Source organism: Delphinus delphis, chromosome 1, assembly GCF_949987515.2.
Source record: "Delphinus delphis chromosome 1, mDelDel1.2, whole genome shotgun sequence".
In the NCBI taxonomy this organism is placed as follows: domain Eukaryota; kingdom Metazoa; phylum Chordata; class Mammalia; order Artiodactyla; family Delphinidae; genus Delphinus; species Delphinus delphis.
The window spans coordinates 40,607,779-40,626,600 of record NC_082683.1 but is presented as its reverse complement, the minus strand read 5'-3'; the positions used below and the strand labels follow the sequence as shown (position 1 = coordinate 40,626,600).

At 36.1% G+C, this 18,822-nt stretch overlaps 1 protein-coding gene and 1 pseudogene across 1 annotated transcript in view; one reads left to right on the top strand and one right to left on the bottom strand.

The window, feature by feature from the left end:
- Positions 1 to 18,822, top strand: part of AGBL4 (AGBL carboxypeptidase 4) — a 1,259,489-nt gene that overhangs the window by 292,585 nt on the left and 948,082 nt on the right. The gene's annotated exons all lie outside the window — the stretch shown is intronic.
- The window catches only part of LOC132425314 (probable ATP-dependent RNA helicase DDX5 pseudogene), a 131,793-nt pseudogene that overhangs the window by 2,597 nt on the left and 110,374 nt on the right, over positions 1 to 18,822 (bottom strand).

Sequence of the window (18,822 nt, the reverse complement as noted above, 5' to 3'; positions counted from 1 at the left end):
ATTTATTGAAGAGGCTGCTTTTTCTCCATTGTATACTCTTGCTCACTTTATCAAAGATAAGGTGACCATATGTGCATGGGTTTATCTCTGGACTTTCTATCCTGTTCCATTGATCTATATTTCTGTTTTTGTTCTAGTACCATACTGTCTTGATTACTGTAGCTTTGTAGTATAGTCTGAAGTCAGGGAGCCTGATTCCTCCATCTCCGTTTTTCTTCCTCAAGATTGCTTTGGCTATTCAGGGTCTTTTGTGTTTCCATACAAATTGTAAAAATTTTTGTTCTAGTTCTGTGAAAAATGCCATTGGTAATTTTATAGGGATTGCACTGAATCTGTAGATTGCTTTGGGTAGTATAGTCATTTTCACAATATTGATTCTTAGAATCCAAGAACATGGTATATTTCTCCATCTGTTTGTATCATCTTTAATTTCTTTCATTAGTGTCTTATAGTTTTTTGCATACCAGTCTTTTGACTCCTTAGGTAGGTTTATTCCTAGGAATTTAATTTTTTTTGTTGCAGTGGTAAATGGAACTGTTTCCTTAATTTCTCTTTCAGATTTTTCATCATTAGTGTATAGGAATGCAAGAGATTTCTGTGCATTATATTTGTATCCTGCTACTCTACCAAATTCATTGATTAGCTCTAGTAGTCTTCTCATAGCATCTTTAAGATTCTATATGTATGGTATCATGTCATCTGCAAACAGTGACAGTTTTACTTCCTCTTTTCCAACTTGGATTCCTTTAATTTCTTCTTGTTCTCTGATCGCTATTGCTAAAACTTCCAAAACTATGTTGAATAACGGTGGTGAGAGTGGGCAACCTTGTCTTGTTCCTGATCTTAGGGGAAATGGTTTCAGTGTTTCCCCATTGAGAATGATGTTGGCTGTGGGTTTATCATATATGGCCATTATTCTTTTGAGGTAGGTTCCCTCTATGCCTACTTTCTGGAGAGTTTTTATCATAAATGGGTGTTGAATTTTGTCAAAAGCTTTTTCTACATCTGTTGAGATTATCATATGTTTTTTATCCTTCAGTTTGTTAATGTGGTGTATCACATTGATTGATTTGCATATATTGAAGATTCTTTCCATTCCTGGGATAAACCCCACTAGATCATGGTGTATGAACCTTTTAATATGCTGTTGGATTCTGTTTGCTATTATTTTGTTGAGGATTTGTGCATCTATTTTAATCAGTGATATTGGACTGTAGTTTTCTTTTTTGGTGACATCTTTGTCTGCTTTTGGTATCAGGGTGATGGTGGCCTCATAAAATGATTTCAGGAGTGTTCCTGCCTCTGCTATATTTTGGAAGAGTTTGAGAAGGTTATGTGTTAGCTCTTCTCTAAATGTTTGATAGAATTTGCCTGTGAAGCCATCTGGTCCTGGGCTTTTGTTTGTTGGAAAATTTCTAATCACAGTTTCAATTTCAGTGCTTGTGATTTGTGTGTTTCTATTTTCTATTTCTTCCTGGTTCAGTCTCGGAAGGTTGTGGTTTTCTAAGAATTTGTCCATTTCTTCCAGGTTGTCCATATTACTGGCACATGGTTGCTTGTGGTAATCTCTCATGATCCTTTGTATTGCTGCAGTGTTAGTTGTTGCTTCTCCTTTTTCATTTCTAATTCTATTGATTTGAGTCTTCTCTCTTTTTCTCTTGATGAGTCTGGCTAATGGTTTATCAATTTTGTTTATCTTCTCAAAGATCCAGCTTTTAGTTTTATTGATCTTTGCTATCATTTCCTTCATTTCTTTTTCATTTATTTCTGCTCTGACATTTATGATTTCTTTCCTTCTGCTAACTTTGGGGGGTTTTTTGTTCTTCTTTCTCTAATTGCTTTAGGTGTAAGGTTAGGTTGTTTACTTGAGATGTTTCTTGTTTCTTGAGCTAGGATTGTATTGCTATAAACTTCCCTCTTAGAACTACTTTCGATGAATCCCATAGGCTTTGGCTCATCGTGTTTTCATTGTCATTTATTTCTAGGGATGTTTTGATTTCCTCTTTGATCTCTTCAGTGATCTCTTGGTTATTTAGTAGGGTATTGTTTCACCTCCATGTGTTTATATATTTTATATTTTTTTCCTGTAATTGATATCTTGTCTCATAGCATTGTGGTCAGAAAAGATACTTGATACGAATTCAGTTTCCTTAAATTTACTGAGGCTTGATTTGTGACCCAAGATATCATCTATCCTGGAGAATGTTCCATGAGCACTTGGGAAGAAAGTGTATTCTGTTGTTTTTGGATGGAATGTCTTATAAATATCAATTAAGTCCATCTTGCTTAATGTGTCCTTTAAAGCTTGTGTTTCCTGATTTATTTTCATCTTCCATGATCTGTCCATTGGTGAAAGTGAGATGTTAAAGTCCCCTACTATTATTGTGTTACTGTCAATTTCCCCTTTTAGGGCTGTTAGCATTTGCCTTATATATTTAGGTGCTCCTATTTTGGGTGCATAAATATTTACCATTGTTATATCTTCTTCTTGGATTGATCCTTTGATCATTATGTAGTGTCCTTCTTTGTCTCTTGTAATAGTCTTTATTTTAAAGTCTATTTTGTCTGATATGAGAATTGCTACTCCAGCTTTCTTTTGATTTCCAGTTACATGGAATATCTTTTTTTCAATCCCCTCTCCTTCAGTCTGTATGTGTCTCTAGGTCTGAAGTGGTTCTCTTGTAGACAGCATATATACAGGTCTTGTTTTTGTATCCATTCAGCCAGTGTATGTCTTTTGGCTGGAGCATTTTATCCATTTACATTTAAAGTAATTATCAATATGTATGTTTCTATTACCATTTTCTCAATTGTTTTGGGTTTGTTTTTGTATGTCTTTTCCCTCTGTTGTATTTCCTGCCTAGAGAAGTTCCTTTAGCATTTGTTGTAAAGCTGGTTTCATGGTGCTGAATTCTCTTAACTTTTGCTTGTCTGTAAAGGTTTTAATTTCTCCATTGAATCTTAATGAGATCTTTGCAGGGTAGAGTAATCTTGGTTGTAGGTTTTTCCCTTTCATCACTTTAAATATGTCCTGCCACTCCCTTCTGGCTTGCAGAGTTTCTGCTGTAACATCTGCTGTTAACCTTTTGGGGATTCCCTTGTATGTTATTTGTTGCTGTTCCCTTGCCACTTTTAATAGTTTTTCTTTGTATTTAATTTTTGATAGTTTGATTAGTATGTGTCTTGGCATGTTTTTCTTTGGATTTATCCTGTATGGGACTCTCTGCACTTCCTGGACTTGATTGACTATTTCCTTTCCCATATTAGGGAAGTTTTCCACTATAATCTCTTCATGTATTTTCTCAGTCACTTTCTCTTTCTCTTCTTCTGTGACCCCTCTAATTTGAATGTTGGTGCATTTAATGTTGTCCCAGAGGTCTCTGAGACTGTCCTCAATTCTTTTCATTCTTTTTCCTTTATTCTGCTCCGTGGCAGTTATTTCCACCATTTTATCTCCCAGCTCACTTATCCCTTCTTCTGCCTCAATTATTCTGCCATTGATTCCTTCTAGAGTATTTTTAATTTCAGTTATTGTGTTGTTCATCATTGTTTTGCTCTTTAATTCTTGTAGATCCTTATTAAATGTTTCTTGTATTTTCTCCATTTTGTTTCTGAGATTTTGGATCATCTTCATTGCCCTTACTCTGAATTCTTTTTCAGGTAGTTTGCCTATTTCATCTTCATTTATTTGGTCTTGTAGGTTTTTACCTTGGTCCTTTATCTGTAACATGTTTTTTGTCGTTTCATTTTTTTTTTTTCTTTTTTGATGCGTGGGCTTATATTCCTGTCTTACTGGTTGTTTGACCTGAAGCGTCCAGCACTGGAATTTGCAGGCAGTTGAATAGAGCTGGGTCTTGGTGCTGAGATGACCTCTGGGAGGCCTCACTCCAATTTATATTCCCTGGGGTCTGAGGCTCTCTGTTAGTCCAGTGGTTTGGACTCAGTGCTCCCATCATATGAGCTTTGGCCCAACCTCCGGCCTGGGAACCAAGATCCTGCAAGCTGCATGGTGTGGCAAAAAAAAAAAAAAAAAAAAAAAAAGAAATAAGAAGCAGTGCAATATCAAATAATATAAAACAAAATAAAATTAGAAAGGTAAAAAAATATAATAGGAAAAATAAAAATATAGTTGAAACAACCAGTTACTAGGGGTTCCTTCTGTCCCCTTTGGTGTCTGTGGTACCCCACCGGTGCCTGGTAGGTGCCCTAGTTGTGCGAATACACGAATTCCACGTCCTCCTAGTCTGCCATCTTGACTCCGCCCCACCCTCTGATTAGTTCTTTTTAACTTTCTTTTGTTCTTGAGATGTCCTTCCTGCTGATATTTCAAAAATGAGGTAGGCGTCTCTGCCTCATTCCCAGAATTACATCCCTCATTGATTTCTCTTTAATGTAACTAAAATTTCCCAAGCAGATCTCATTAAAGAGGATTGGAATAATTGGAGGAATGCTTCTTTTACTGAGGATCTGGGGTTTGTATAGGGTCAGAGTCTTAGTGCATGGGAAAAAGGAATGGTAAAAAACATCTTGCAAATAATCAGTGTTTGAGCATGGATATCACCTTTTTCCTTTAATTTTTAATGTTTTTTTTTTTTTTAAAGAGAAAGCTATTCAATCATACCTGTTAATGCCAATGACTAATTTAGCTTCTCAGGAAATTTATACTTTCCTTGTCCTTATAGGTCCCTATCTATCTCTAGGATATGCCTTCTCTAATTATCTGCTCCATTATTCCCTTTTTGATTGACAGTCAAATCTTCCCCTATAAGAAATAAGGGAGAAGCTTGGATTCAACAGGCATAATAAACTGGTTCGCAGTCCTGCTTTTCACACTTTTCTAAGTGTGAAAGCCTTGGTTACTTCTGTAAAATGGTGAATAATAATAACTACTTCAGAAAATTGTGGTGAGCATTAAATATATGTACAGTGCTCAGTGTAAAGCCTGATACTTGGAAGTGCTCAATAAGTATTAGTCTGCTCCTCTAAGCTTGTGTAGCACTGGAGTTCTGCTGTGTATTTCCATAGTTCATTCATAGCTAATTGGAAATAGAGATAGATAGCTACTGAATCCCATGAGAGTTGTAGGCCTATTTTAACAGCTCTCCTTACCTTGGGAAGTTTCTAGAATCTACTCACTTAGATTCACTCATACAGTGGAGTCTTGAAGTCTGACAATACTATCAATGTAGTGACTAAACCTTCATGTGGTAAAATGAGCACAGATGCAATTGCAGGAAAGTCCTTTAGTCAATTTCAGAGCTGTTTTGATTAGAAAGCAACGCTGCATATTGGAAAGAGCACGAGCCTTGGCATTAGACAGATCTGTGTTTTAATCCTGACTCTGCTACCTAGAAAATGCTCAATAAATGGCAGCCGATGTTGTTGTAGCAAGTTTGCTTTCACTAGAGATTTGATTTAACTTGACTAAGCCAGCCTTTTCTGGGAAGGTTTCACCAGTGTTTCATTAAACATTGGCTTCTGTCTAGCCCTTTGCATATACTCACAGTCTCCTGACTTTGAATCATGATAATTCCTTCAATAGATAAATGAGTGAAACTTGTTATGTTCCCAGACCTAAGGTCAAATATGGCATTTCAAAGCCAGAGCAGCTTTTCTAGTGTCTTACTATCTTCTGCCTTTTTTTTTTTTGTTTCCCTTGAGGAGTGGGGGAGAACATGGTCAATTTAGAACTCCCTTTTCCTGTACTTTCCCTTTACACTATTTGGTAATTTAGCGTGGATGAGCTAGAAGGGAGACCTAGACATTTGCAAAGGTTTGGTTACAGCTAGGATGGCTTTATCTTCCCAGAAGGTCTACAAAACATCTGAGGCAGGAGGGGTTTTTAAAGCAGTTAAAGCTAATATTACTGTGCCTCCTTGGGAGTGTGGAAAGAATAATTAGGCATGAATTATGTAAGTAGGGCTGAATTAGGCACAGGGTTGGGTGCCTTAAATGAATTCTACATCCCAGGAGTCATTCATTCAACTATCACTGAGCTACTTTGTGTGGAGTGCTGGGGATACAGACATGGCCTCTCTACTCAAGAAGCTCATAGGCAAGCTCATTCAACTCTACCTGCCTCTGAGGTAGATTATTTTCTTTTCCTTCCTTATAGCTGATGAAAGAGGATCTCAAAGAGGTGAAATAGTTGGTCCAAAATTACACAGGTAGTAGGTAGTTAAGCTTAGCTACAAATCCTTTTCTTTTCCTTTAATCAATATTTGTGCTTATTATGTGTTCTTTTTAGTTATGGCGTGTTAGAATGAACGTGGAAGATATTTGTAGTGTATAGCTATAGCACTGTCTTCCTAGAATCCCTACTTTCTTCTTAGAAGTTCTCCTTTTCCCACTCCAGCCATGTGGTTTGGAAAGGAGCTGCCTAAACCACATTTGGTTGATTCAAGCAAAAAAAATTAGAGTTATTCCCCAGGATTTTTCAGGTGGAAACTGAAGAAATGAGGTAAAATTTCCAAGATATGATACATTGGACTTACTAGCCATGATGTTCTCTGACTTTGAAGTAAGTCCATCTGCAAGTTAAAACAAAAGTAAACCAAACTTAACTCATCTAAGGGGCTGATAAAACTTTGATAACAAAACCAGACAAAGATGATACTAGAAGGAAATTCTATAGGTCCATAACACTTATATATGTATTAATGCAAAAATCCAAAATAAATATTTACAAATCAAATCCATCATGTACGCTAAAATACAGGAGTGTGTAGAAAAATAATTTTAAAAGGTGGGATTTATCAAAAAAATTCAAGGATATTTTAATTACTGTTAGTTTAATTTACCACATGAACAGTTTAAAGTAGCAAAACCTATATGATCATCTCAATAGATGAAAAAAAATACAAAATTCAATAACTATGATTAAATCTCCTAGAAAAGTGGGAATTGAAGGGAATTTCTTTAACTAGATAGAGATTATTTATTAAAACCCAAAATTGTTGTAAAAGCCTTAGAAACATTTTCCTTAAAAAGAACAAGAAAAGATGCTTGCTGCCCATGTGTCTATTCAACATTACATCTGAGGCTTTAACCCGTATATATAATATAAGAAACAGCAGTAAGAAACATAATTATCTTAAAAACAGGAACAATGCTATTTATTTACAGATGGTTTGATTGTGTACATAGAAATTTCAAGATAAAAATCCATAGAAAATCTACAGATTAACTATTGGAACTAATTATAGAGTCTGCTGAATACTAGATTAATATGAAAAAATTATATGTGATAAAAGTACAAAAATGTGTAGATAAAGAATATATAACAACTGCAAGATAGTGGTTATTTCAGAGACAGAAAAGGAGGAAAATGGTTTTCTAGTGAAGAGATGATTCCAAGAAAAACTTTAATATTTTCTTTGTCTTTAAGGATCTGAAGCTGGCAAAATATTAACACAAGTTAAATCTGGGTTTTTAGTATTCTTAAATACTTCATAACAAAAATTTAAAAATTCAAACAAATAAATGTTAGCTAGTATTGTAGATCTTTGAAAATAACATAATCAGCATTGAGGTTTAGCGACATTTAATTTAGATTCTTTTAGTCATAAAAAAAAAGAGTCTAATTTTTGTGGCTTAGAAACCTGGGTTCCAATTACTCCTGATGCCTTTGTCTTTAATTGTTGAAATCTACCCTTTGATTACCTGGTCAAGATCATGGATTTAGTAGTCAGAGTGCCAGGGTTGAAATCCTACCTGTATGAATTACTAGCTGCCTGACCTCAGAAGGACAGTTACTTTTCTAAACCATAGTTTTTCATTTGTAAAGCTAAGATGGTAATGGCACCTATCTCATATAGCTGTCATGAGGATAAAAATGACACATGTAAAACATTTAGTGCAACATCAGGTACACTGTAAATACATATAGATGTTAGATGTTGCTTAAACTTTTTGGACTTCTCAGGGCTATTATAAGAATTGAATGGAAGAATCTGAGTAAAACTCGTAGCATAATGCCTGGCACTTAACTAGTGCCTCCATAAATCTTAATTCCACTGCCCCTTTTCTGTCTCCCCTACTGTTCACTCTTGAACATTTAATTAGTTTTCTAAATCTAACCAGGTACTGTGTTGAGTATCTTTGATCGCATTTGACTTACGTTTTTTTCCTAACATTTGTAACTGTTTGGGGACAAAGAATGTCTTTCTTTATTCTTTTATCATAGCTTGAATTTTGTAACTATTGCTTACAACAGAGAAAAAATTATCCATACTATTTTTTCCTGTTTCTTGACTTAGGACACATACATGGAGTGCTAAGAGTGCCTGTTTGTCCTCTGGTTGTATGTAGAGAGATGTACTTTTTTTCCTCAGATTTCCAGAACAAGTTTATAGCATATGAAGAAATTTTTATTTATTCTGGCATTTTTTCATATGTGGGGCTGGCAGTGAGATTTCTCTTCATCTAAAAGTGAAGATGATGCTGAAATCAAAGGAGAATGCATAAGCTAAGAGTAAAGTAGGTAGCTGGGAGCGATGAGTCAGAGCGAGAGGGCTGAATAGGTCACCACTCTGAGGAGGGTGGCCAGGAAACACTGGAAACTGGATAAGGAGAGCCAAGGAACACAGGATCTTATAAAGAGCATGAAGTGGCTGGTTAAAGGAGTTTGATGGGTAGGGGTCATAAATAGGGATGGAGTTTTTCCTCTATGGCTGGATTTTCCAGATTCTTTGTGGCAGGATGCCAGATGGTTGGGTATGTTTAAACCAGGTGTATGGGTGGGTACCACTTCTAACAAGAGGTGAATTCATTAATCTGTTGAGTATTACTATTTTAAAAGAGCAAGGCTTATGGTGACATCTTTCTTAGATTACTTCTGAAAAACAGGTAAAGATTCTCTTTGTATTTCTATAAAGGTAGTTGAGAGTAAGTTGGGCACATAGTTGAGAAAGAGCATGTGATTTGCTGTCTGATTTCAAGGTGAATAATCAGGACTCTGGGGTCTGACTAACTGGAGCAGTGTGAGAAGGAAGGAGTCTCCATATACTCCCTCTAAAACAATCAGCAGCCTAGAGCAGCTCTATTACCAGGGCCTCCAATTGCTAATCAAATGAAAGGAATGTTTTCCTAAAATTCTTCCTTCAGATTTGAATAAAGGGAATGTATTTTGATGTACTAAATTTCGTGGTATAATGAAAACAGAGCCAGTTGCTGTATTCTGATTATATAACAGGCATGACTGACAAATCCTTTGAGAAAATTGGCAAGCTAATGTTAATGCAATCTGTATTAACCTACAAGACTTACGTAGTCACTAATTTATTTTTAAATGAGTGCAAATACATTTTCCTAGGAAGGAAGCAAGGAACTTCTGACAATCTCAGTGTTACCACAGAGAGATGGAATAATTTGAACAGGAAGAGAGTAAACTAAAAATTCCCTTGTGTTTAAGAATTAAACACATCCCTCTCATCCCACCATAGTTAATCTAGTATTAATAAGTCATTCCTAATAAGTGTGGGTAACTGTAGTTTTGTCCCCTAACTCATATTTTATTATTAATTTATTCTTTCTTTAAAAAGAAAAAAGTTGGAGACAATATGATATAGTATAAAAAGCAAAAGCTTTTGGAGTTCAAATCCTTTCTTTCTTAGCTATCTGAGCTTGGACTATTTTCAGTTAAACTCTCTGAGTCTCAGTTTCCTCATCTCTTAAATTGGGATAACAGAAAAATCTTACCTTTGTAAAGCTGTGCCTTCTTAAATTGTATACCTTCGGCACCTCACTCTTAAAGAGGCACATACCTTCACTTCCATCTGGATTAAGAACCAACTTTTTCTTTTTTTTTTACTTTTATTTATTTTATTTATATATTTATTTACATCTTTCTTGGAGTATAATTGCTTTACAATGGTGTGTTAGTTTCTGCTTTATAGCAAAGTGAATCAGTTATACAGATACATATGTTCCCATATCTCTTCCCTCTTGTGTCTCCCTCCCTCCACCCTCCCTATCCCACCCCACTAGGTGGTCACAAAGCACCTAGCTGATCTCCCTGTGCTATGCGGCTGCTTCCCACTAGCTATCTATTTTATGTTTGGTAGTGTATATATGTCCATGCCACTCTCTCGCTCTGTCACAGCTTACCCTTCCCCCTCCCCATATCCTCAAGTCCATTCTCTAGTAGGTCTGTGTCTTTATTCCTGTCTTACCCCTAGGTTCTTCATGACATTTTTTTTTTCTTAAAGTCCATATATATGTGTTAGCATGCGGTTTTTGTCTTTCTCTTTCTTACTTACTTCACTCTGTATGACAGACTCTAGGTCCATCCACCTCATTACAAATAGCTCAATTAAGGGAATACGGTCTGCAAAACCATTCTGGAGAACTGGAAGTTCTAATCATGACAAAGACATTGATATTTAGGAGGTACGAAAAGTTGGAATAAAAATATAAGACTGGAAAAAGAAAAAGAGAGACACTTACTTTCAGGGTTATGCATGTATAAAGTCGGCACCTGAAAGTGAATGCCTCATTAAATTTTGCACCGTTGGCACCTCATTTGCCTCACCTTGGTCCTAGACTTGCTGTCCTATATGGTTGGAATGTGATTTGTGGGCGGGGGAGGGGGTAGGTAAGAAGTGGGGTGGAGAATGGTACTAAGAGTAAAGAGGTATGCAGAAGCCTTATCACAAAAGGCCTTGTAAGTGATGTTAAGAGGTTTGAATGCTATCTGAGGGTTAATAATTTTAAAAAAAGATTTCCTGAGAAGTCATTAAAAATTTTTCACAGAAGAGCAACTTATTCAGAATTTCACTTGAGAAAGATCATTTTACCTGGTGGGTGAGGAAAGAATGTTAGGGGACAAAGACCCAATCGGCGCAATCCAAGTAAGAGGTGAATGCAATTCTTCAGGTGAGAGATGATGATGGACAAGATTGGCATAAAGACAATGGTATGGAGGGAAATGGAAGTGCTTGAGATATTTAACAGGTAGAATCAACAGAACTTGGTTATGATTAGACATAGACAGTGAATTAAAAGGCGTAGAAAATGTGAACCAAGTTTTTGGCTTGGGCAACTAACTGTGTATGTTGTGGTGTCATGTCCTGAGAATAGGGAACAGTGAAGAAATAAGATTGAAGAGAAGATTATAATTTCAGTTTGAACATGTAGAATTTGAAATATCTGCAAGACATCAAGTAGAACTGGTTAGTAAATAGTTCACCCTATGGGACAGGAATTTAAAAGAGTGATCTAGGCTGGAGATACAGAATTGGGAACCATCCGTGTTTAAGCCATGAATGATATTGCCTGGTAATGGTATGTTGTTTGAAAAGAGGGCCTAGGAAAGAACCACAGTGAATGCCAGCTTTTAAAGGTTAGGTATAGGAAAAGAAGCCAACAAAGTTTGAGAAAGTTTGTCCAGGAAGATAGGAGGAAATCTACAGAGCCTCACATAAGAAACTTTGGTAACTTCTAACCTGTGCAAAACTCACCACTATGCCCCTTCCTAGAATGCAGTATGCAGGCATCCATTTCCCTTTACTTATAGCTTTTTGCCCTCATTCTGAAATGTGAAGCCTGGCCTGCCTCAAATTCCTTTTCCTAACCTATTTCTTCCTTGCATCAATTCCGGGCCTCTTGCTTCAGTGCCTACCTTCATCTTTGCACTATCCTTTTAGATTTGATGCTTGATTTTCTCCTTCTGGTACTGACTTTGTCCGTTATGCTTTGCTGCAATTTCCAATATGCTCCTAGACCCCATCTAATTCTCCTATCAGGTTCGCCTTGACTCAAACAGAAAGAGATCAGACAGCTCTTTCACCAGGTGCTAGGCCCAGTGGAGGCAGCATTTCATCATTATTACTGGGAGGTCACTGGGAGGTAAGCATTGGCTTACTGCTTTCGTAGTTCCTTTGGCCGGTACATTACAAACCTGCCTAAACAAGCCCATCCCATTGAGCTTACTTGCCTGAGGTATTTTCAATAGACAAAGTAGAGTGACAAGTCCTTAACTTACATAATAAGTTTGTATTAGATTCTATCTGAATTATATATAAAGTGGAGAGTATTATATATTGAAGAACATCAACAATTCTAAATATGCTTAAACAAAGAGAGAGAAGATAGCATATATATGAATCATTGTTTAATGAGCTTAAAATCTCTCCAAGAGGGAATCACAAATTCATACAATTTCCTTAGAATGTGTTCTTTAAACTTGTATGTCGGTTGGTGGAAAATACCATGAAAAAGACAAACGTCTGGAACTGGCCTTTTTCTGTGGAACCTTGCTCTCTAGGAAGGTCAAGCTCTAAGAAAAGTTGAAAAGGATGTTTGGCTATGAAGCTACTGGTTTAAGTAGTAACCAAATCTGTCTTCTACACATGGCCGATTCTTTTTGAAGAGATGTAACCCAGTACAGTACACCAATCTGAGCATCAGGACAACTTAATTCTATTTCCTGTTTTTACTGTAATCCACTCTTTGAACTTGAGGAATTTGCTTCCTCTCTTAAGACCTCAGTTTCTCTATTTATGAAATGAAGGAGTTAAAAGATTGGACTAAATTATTCCAAGAGCCTTTCTAACTAAGAATCTACCATCTTTGGTCAAAAAATGGTGCCTCACAGATCTTGATAAAAAAAAAAAAAGATGAGTTCTGGGAAAGCCAGAATTTTTTTCTGAATAGATTTTATTTGTTTGTTTCTTTATTTTTGTCACATGAATTTTGAAATAGAATCTCAGAGCTAAAAGAGAATTCAGTGTACAAGAATTTTCTCTAAAATGACCTGACCCAGTGGTTATTCGGCCTCTTTTTGGACACATCTAGTGATAGGGAACTCACTTTTTATAGAGTCAGCTCATTTTATTGTTGGACTGATCTGATGGCTAGTAAGTTCTTTCTTATATTAACCTGAAACCTGTCTCCCTATAGCTTCCACCTATTATTTGTGCCATCTGTCAGATGCACATACCTGATTTAAATCCCATCTTCACTACTTACTAGATTTGTGAGAGTAGGAATATCACTTAACATCTTTGAGTTTCTATTTCCTCATCTAATAATGGATATTTTGATTCCTATATTCCATGGTACTGTGATTAATGAGATAGTGCTTTAGGTTGTCTGTACTAGGCTCTAGTTGGGAAAGACTTCATAGGGTACTTGATATTTGGCAAAGATCATGAAGGATGGATAGGAATTTCTATAGAGGAGGGTGCAATAAGGAGGAGACAGGTAGATGACAGGTTGGTCGTTTGGGGCAGAGAGAATAGCAGTGAACCAAAAAAAGGAGGTATACAAATCAAGTTCAGAAATTCTCTAGTGGTAAGGTTTGGTTAGATTTTTCAATGCCTAGGGCCAAAGAGAGAGAGTGATAGGAGATGATCCAGGAAAAATAAGCTGCAGGCAGACTGTGAAAGACCTGTACACCATGCTACATTCAAATATGCTACTTCCAGAGGTTACTGAGTTTAAAGAAAATCATAAAGAAAGAGTGGATAGCTGAGCGAGGATTTAAATTCATGCCTTCTGAGACTATGTCTCACAGCACCATAACTTTTGAGCCATTAAAAAATCATCCTTTTATTGTTATAGAATTACAGAAAAAAAATTCCTTCCTTCCAGCACTACGCACCAGAATCCAAGAAGAGCTCTGACCTAGTTCCTGAGGCCTTCCAGCAGGATAAATCACAGTGCTGTTCTGTCAGTGAAACTAGTGAATTTCTTTGCTTTCTAGGAGCCTAGGCTTATAATAGGAAAAAACATTAGGGAGAAAGAAAGGAATATTCTGCCCACTTCTCAAATAGACATGGCTGTACACTGTAGTAGAAAGTGCTCTGACTATGTGACAAGCAAGTGTTAGATTCAAATCCTAGCTCTGCCATTTACTAGCTGTATATGTAATATATTTCTCACTCTTCCCCTGAGCCTCAGTATGTTCATCAGTAACATGGGAATTATGGTGCTTCCCTGCCTATTTTTTCTGAAATCATTATAAGGGAATTCTATTATGATTGTCAAAGTCCTTTGAAAATCATAAATTGATATTTTATTACTACTATTATCAGGAAATCACCAAAGTGAGAGGGCACCAGTACAGATCAGGATTGCCCTGACATATGCTGTCTGGACTTAGGGTAAAATCAGTAAGATTTGTCTACAGTGGCTCTGACTTTTCCCCTCTGTCATTTTCCCTTTTTTTCTTTTTCTCCCACTCACTTCTTTTGGCTGAAAAGCCTAGTGTCCTGTCTTTTTCTCTTCTCTTCCCTTCCCAAATGTTCCCCGGATAAACTCTACTGGTATGTCATTGAGAAACAAGGTCCGAAGGTCAATAATGAGATCTTCTGTCTTTCATAAAGGTTCCCATTGGAACCTCATCTTTCATAGAAAAGGAAAAAATATTATTTATTTATTTTTTCATTCAGAAATTACTTGTTCAGCACCTAAAGTATATTTTACACATGGTGAAATATTTAGAGAGATTAGACAATCAAGAAAAGTAAGAACTTGGTGGAATTCAAGGACTTCTACTTCATTTGTTGATTTGTTCGTTTGTCATGTGTTCTATCTCGTATTCATTTAAAATTATGTGCTTTAGCACCGACTATGTATTACTAGACATTGTGTTAGGCAACATGTGAGGCACCAAGGACCCAATGGTACCATTTAGATCATCACACATCAGGTTCATGCTGGTTCTAAATGTTCTTAGTTTATTCTTAGGCATAGGTCCTAGGAATGCAACACCTTGGTGTGGTAGCAAGAATCAAAGGAAGTGAGACAGTGTAAAAGGGTTGCCTTTTCTCCACAGCCTTGCCAATGTTTGTTATTTGTGTTCTTTTTGTTGATAGCCATGCTGACAAGTGTGAGGTGATATCTTTTATTTTTTAACATCTTTATTAAAGTATAATTGCTTTACAATGTTGTGTTAGTTTCTGCTGTATAACAACGTGAATCAGCTATATGTATACATATATCCCCATATACCCTCCCTCTTGCGTCTCCCTCCCACCTTCCCTATCCCAACCCTCTAGGTGGTCACAAAGCACCTAGCTGATCTCCCTGTGCTTTGCAGCTGCTTCCCACTAGCTATCTGTTTTACATTTGGTAGTGTCAATATGTCAATGCTACTCTCTCACCTCGTCCCAGCTTACTCTTTCCCCTCCCAGTGTCCTCAAGTCCATTGTCTACGTCTGCATCTTTATTCCTGTCCTGCCCCTAGGTTCATCAGAATAATTTTTTTTTTTTTTAGATTCCATATATATGTATTAGCATACGGTGTTTGATTTTCTCTTTCTTACTTCACTCTGTATGACAGAATGTAGGTCCATCCACCTCACTACAAATAACTCAATTTCATTTCTTTTTATGGCTGAGTAATATTGCATTGTATATATGTGCCACATCTTCTTTATCCATTCATCTGCCGATGGACACATAGGTTGCTTCCATGTCCTGGCTACTGTAAATAGTGCTTCAATGAACATTGTGGTACATGACCCTTTTTGAATTATGGTTTTCTCAGGGTACATACCCAGTAGTGGGATTGCTGGGTCATATAGTAGTTCTATTTTTAGTTTTTTAAGGAACCTCCATACTGTTCTACATAGTGGCTGTATCCATTTACATTCCCACCAAGAGTGCAAGATGGTTCCCTTTTCTCCACACCCTCTACAGCATTTATTGTTTGTAGATATTTTGATGATGGCCATTCTGACTGGTGTGAGGTGATACCTCATTGTAGTTTTGATTTGCATTTCTCTAATGATCAGTGATATTGAGCATCCTTTCATGTGTTTGTTGACAATCTGTATATCTTCTTTGAAGAAATGTCTGTTTAGGTCTTCTACCCATCTTTGGATTGGGTTGTTTATTTTTTTGATATTGAGCTGCATGTGCAGCTTGTATATTTTAGAGATTAATCCTTTGTCAGTTTCTTTGTTTACAAATATTTTCTCCCATTCTGAGGGTTGTCTTTTCGTTTTGTTTATGGTTTACTTTCCTGTGCAAAAGCTTTTAAGTTTCATTAGGTCACATTTGGGTTTTTTTTTTGTTTTTATTTCCATTTCTCTAAGAGGTGGGTCTAAAAGGATCTTGCTGTGATTTATGTTAGAGTGTTCTTCCTATATTTTCCTCTAAGAGTTTTATACTGTCTGACCTTAAATTTAGGTCTTTAATCCATTTTGAGTTTATTTTTGTGTATGATGTCAGGGAGTGTTCTAATTTCATTCTTTTACATGTAGCTGTCCAGTTTTCCCAGCACCACTTATTGAAGGGACTGTCTTTTCTCCATTGTATACTCTTGCCTCCATTATCAAAAATAAGATGACCATATGTGCATGGGTTTATCTCTGGATTTTCTATCCTGTTCCATTGATCTATATTTCTGTTTCTGTGCCAGTACCATACTGTCTTGATTACTGTAGCTTTGTATTATAGTCTGAAGTCAGGGAACCTGATTCCTCCACCTCCATTTTTCTTTCTCAGGGTTGCTTTGGCTATTCTGGGTATTTTGTGTTTCCATACAAATTGTGAAATTTCTTGTTCTAGTTCTGTGAAAAATGCCATTGATAGTCTGATAGGGATTGCATTGAATCTGTAGATTGCTTTGGGTAGTATAGTCATTTTCACAATGTTGATTCTTCCAATCCAAGAACATCGTATATCTCTCCATCCTTTGTATCATCTTTAATTGCTTTCATCAGTGTCTTACAGTTTTCTGCATACAGGTCTTTTGTCTCCTTCAGTAGGTTTATTCCTAGGAATTTTATTCTTTTTGTTGCAGTGGTAAATGGGAGTGTTTCCTTAATTTTTCTTTCAGATTTTTCATCATTAGTGTATAAGAATGCAAGAGATTTCCGTGCTTTAATTTTATATTCTGCTACTGTACCAAATTCATTGATTAGCTCTAGTAGTCTTCTGGTAGCATCTTTAGGATTCTCTATGTTTAGTATCATGTCACCTTCAAACAGTGCCAGTTTTACTTCTTTTCCAATTTGTATTCCTTTTTCTTTTCTGATTCCCAGCAGTGGCTAAAACTTCCAAAACTATGTCGAATAATAGTGGTGAGAGTGGGCAACCTTCTCTTGTACCTGATCTTAGAGGAAATGTTTTCAATTTTTCCCCACTGAGAACGATGTTGGCTATGGGTTTGTTATATATGGCCTTTGTTTTTTTTTTTTTTTTTTGCAGTAGGCTTCCTCTATGCCTACTTTCTGGAGAGTTTCTTTATCATAAATGGGTGTTGAATTTTGTCAAAAGCCTTTTCTACATCTACTGAGACGATCATATGGTTTTTATCCTTCAATTTGTTAATATGGTAGATCACATTGATTGATTTGCATATGTTGAAGAATCCTTGCATTCCTGGGATAAACCCCACTTGATCATGGTGTATGATCCTTATAATGTGCTGTTGGATTCTGTTTGCTAGTATTTTCTTGAGGATTTTTGCATGTTTATGTTTATCAGTGGTATTAGCCAGTAGTTTTCTTTTTCTGTCACATTTGTCTGGTTTTGGTATCAGGGTGATGATGGCCTTGTAGAATGATTTTGGGAGTGTTGCTCCCTCTGCTATATTTTGGAAGAATTTGAAAAGGATAGGTGTTGGCTCTTTTCTAAATATTTGTTAGAATTTTCCTAGAAGCCATCTGGTCCTGGGCTTTTGTTTGTTGGAAGGTTTTTAATCACAGTTTCCATTTCAGTGCTTGTGATTGGTCTCTTTATATTCTCTATTTCTTTCTGGTTCTGTCTCAGAGGGTTGTGCTTTTCTAAGAATCTATCCATTTCTTCCAGGTTGTCCATATTATTGGCATATAGTTGCTTATTGTAATCTCTCTTGATCCTTTGTATTTCTGAAGTATCACTTGTTACTTCTTTTTCATTTCTACTTCTGTTGATTTGAATCTTCTTTTTCTTCTTGATGAGGCTGGCTAATGGTTTATCAATTTTGTTTATCTTCTCAAAGAACCAACTTATAGTTTTATTGATCTTTGTTATTGTTTCCTTCATTTCTTTTTAATTTATTTTTGATCCGATCTTTATAATTTCTTTCCCTTTGCTAACTTTGTTGGGTTTTTTTTTTTGTTTTTGTTGTTCTTTCTCTAATTGCTTTAGATGTAAGGTTAGGTTGTTTACTTGAGATATTTCTTGTTTCTTGAGGTAAGATTGTATTGCTATAAACTTCCCTCTTAGAACTGCTTTTGCTGCATCCCATAGGTATTGGGTCATCGTGTTTTCATTGTCATTTGTTTCTATGTACTTTCTGATTTCTCCTTTGATTTCTTCAGCGATCTCTTGGTTATTTAGTAACATATTGTTTAGCTTCCATATGTTTGCATTCTTTACTTTTTCCCCTGTAATTGATTTCTAATCTTATAGCATTGTAGTCAGAAAAGATGCTTGATATGATTTCAATTTTCTTAACTTTACTGAAGCTTGATTTGTGACCCACAATGTGATCTATCTTGGAGAATGTTCCATGAGCACTTGAGAAGAAAGTTTATTCTGTTGTTTTTGGGTGGAATGTCCTATAAATATCAATTAAGTCCATCTTGTTTAATGTGTCATTTAAAGCTTGTGTTTCCTTATTTATTTTCATTTTGGATGATATTTCCATTGGTGAAATTGAGGTGTTGAAGTCCCTTACCTCTATCCCCTACTGTTTCTGTTTATTCCCTGTTTTAAGCCTGTTAGCATTTGCCTTATGTATTGAGGTCCTCCTATTTTGAGTGCATAAATATTTACCACTGTTATATATTCTTCTTGGATTGATCCCTTTAGTGTTGTGTAGTGTCCTTCTCTGTCTCTTGTAATAGTCTTTATTTTAGTCTATTTTGTCTGATATGAGAATTG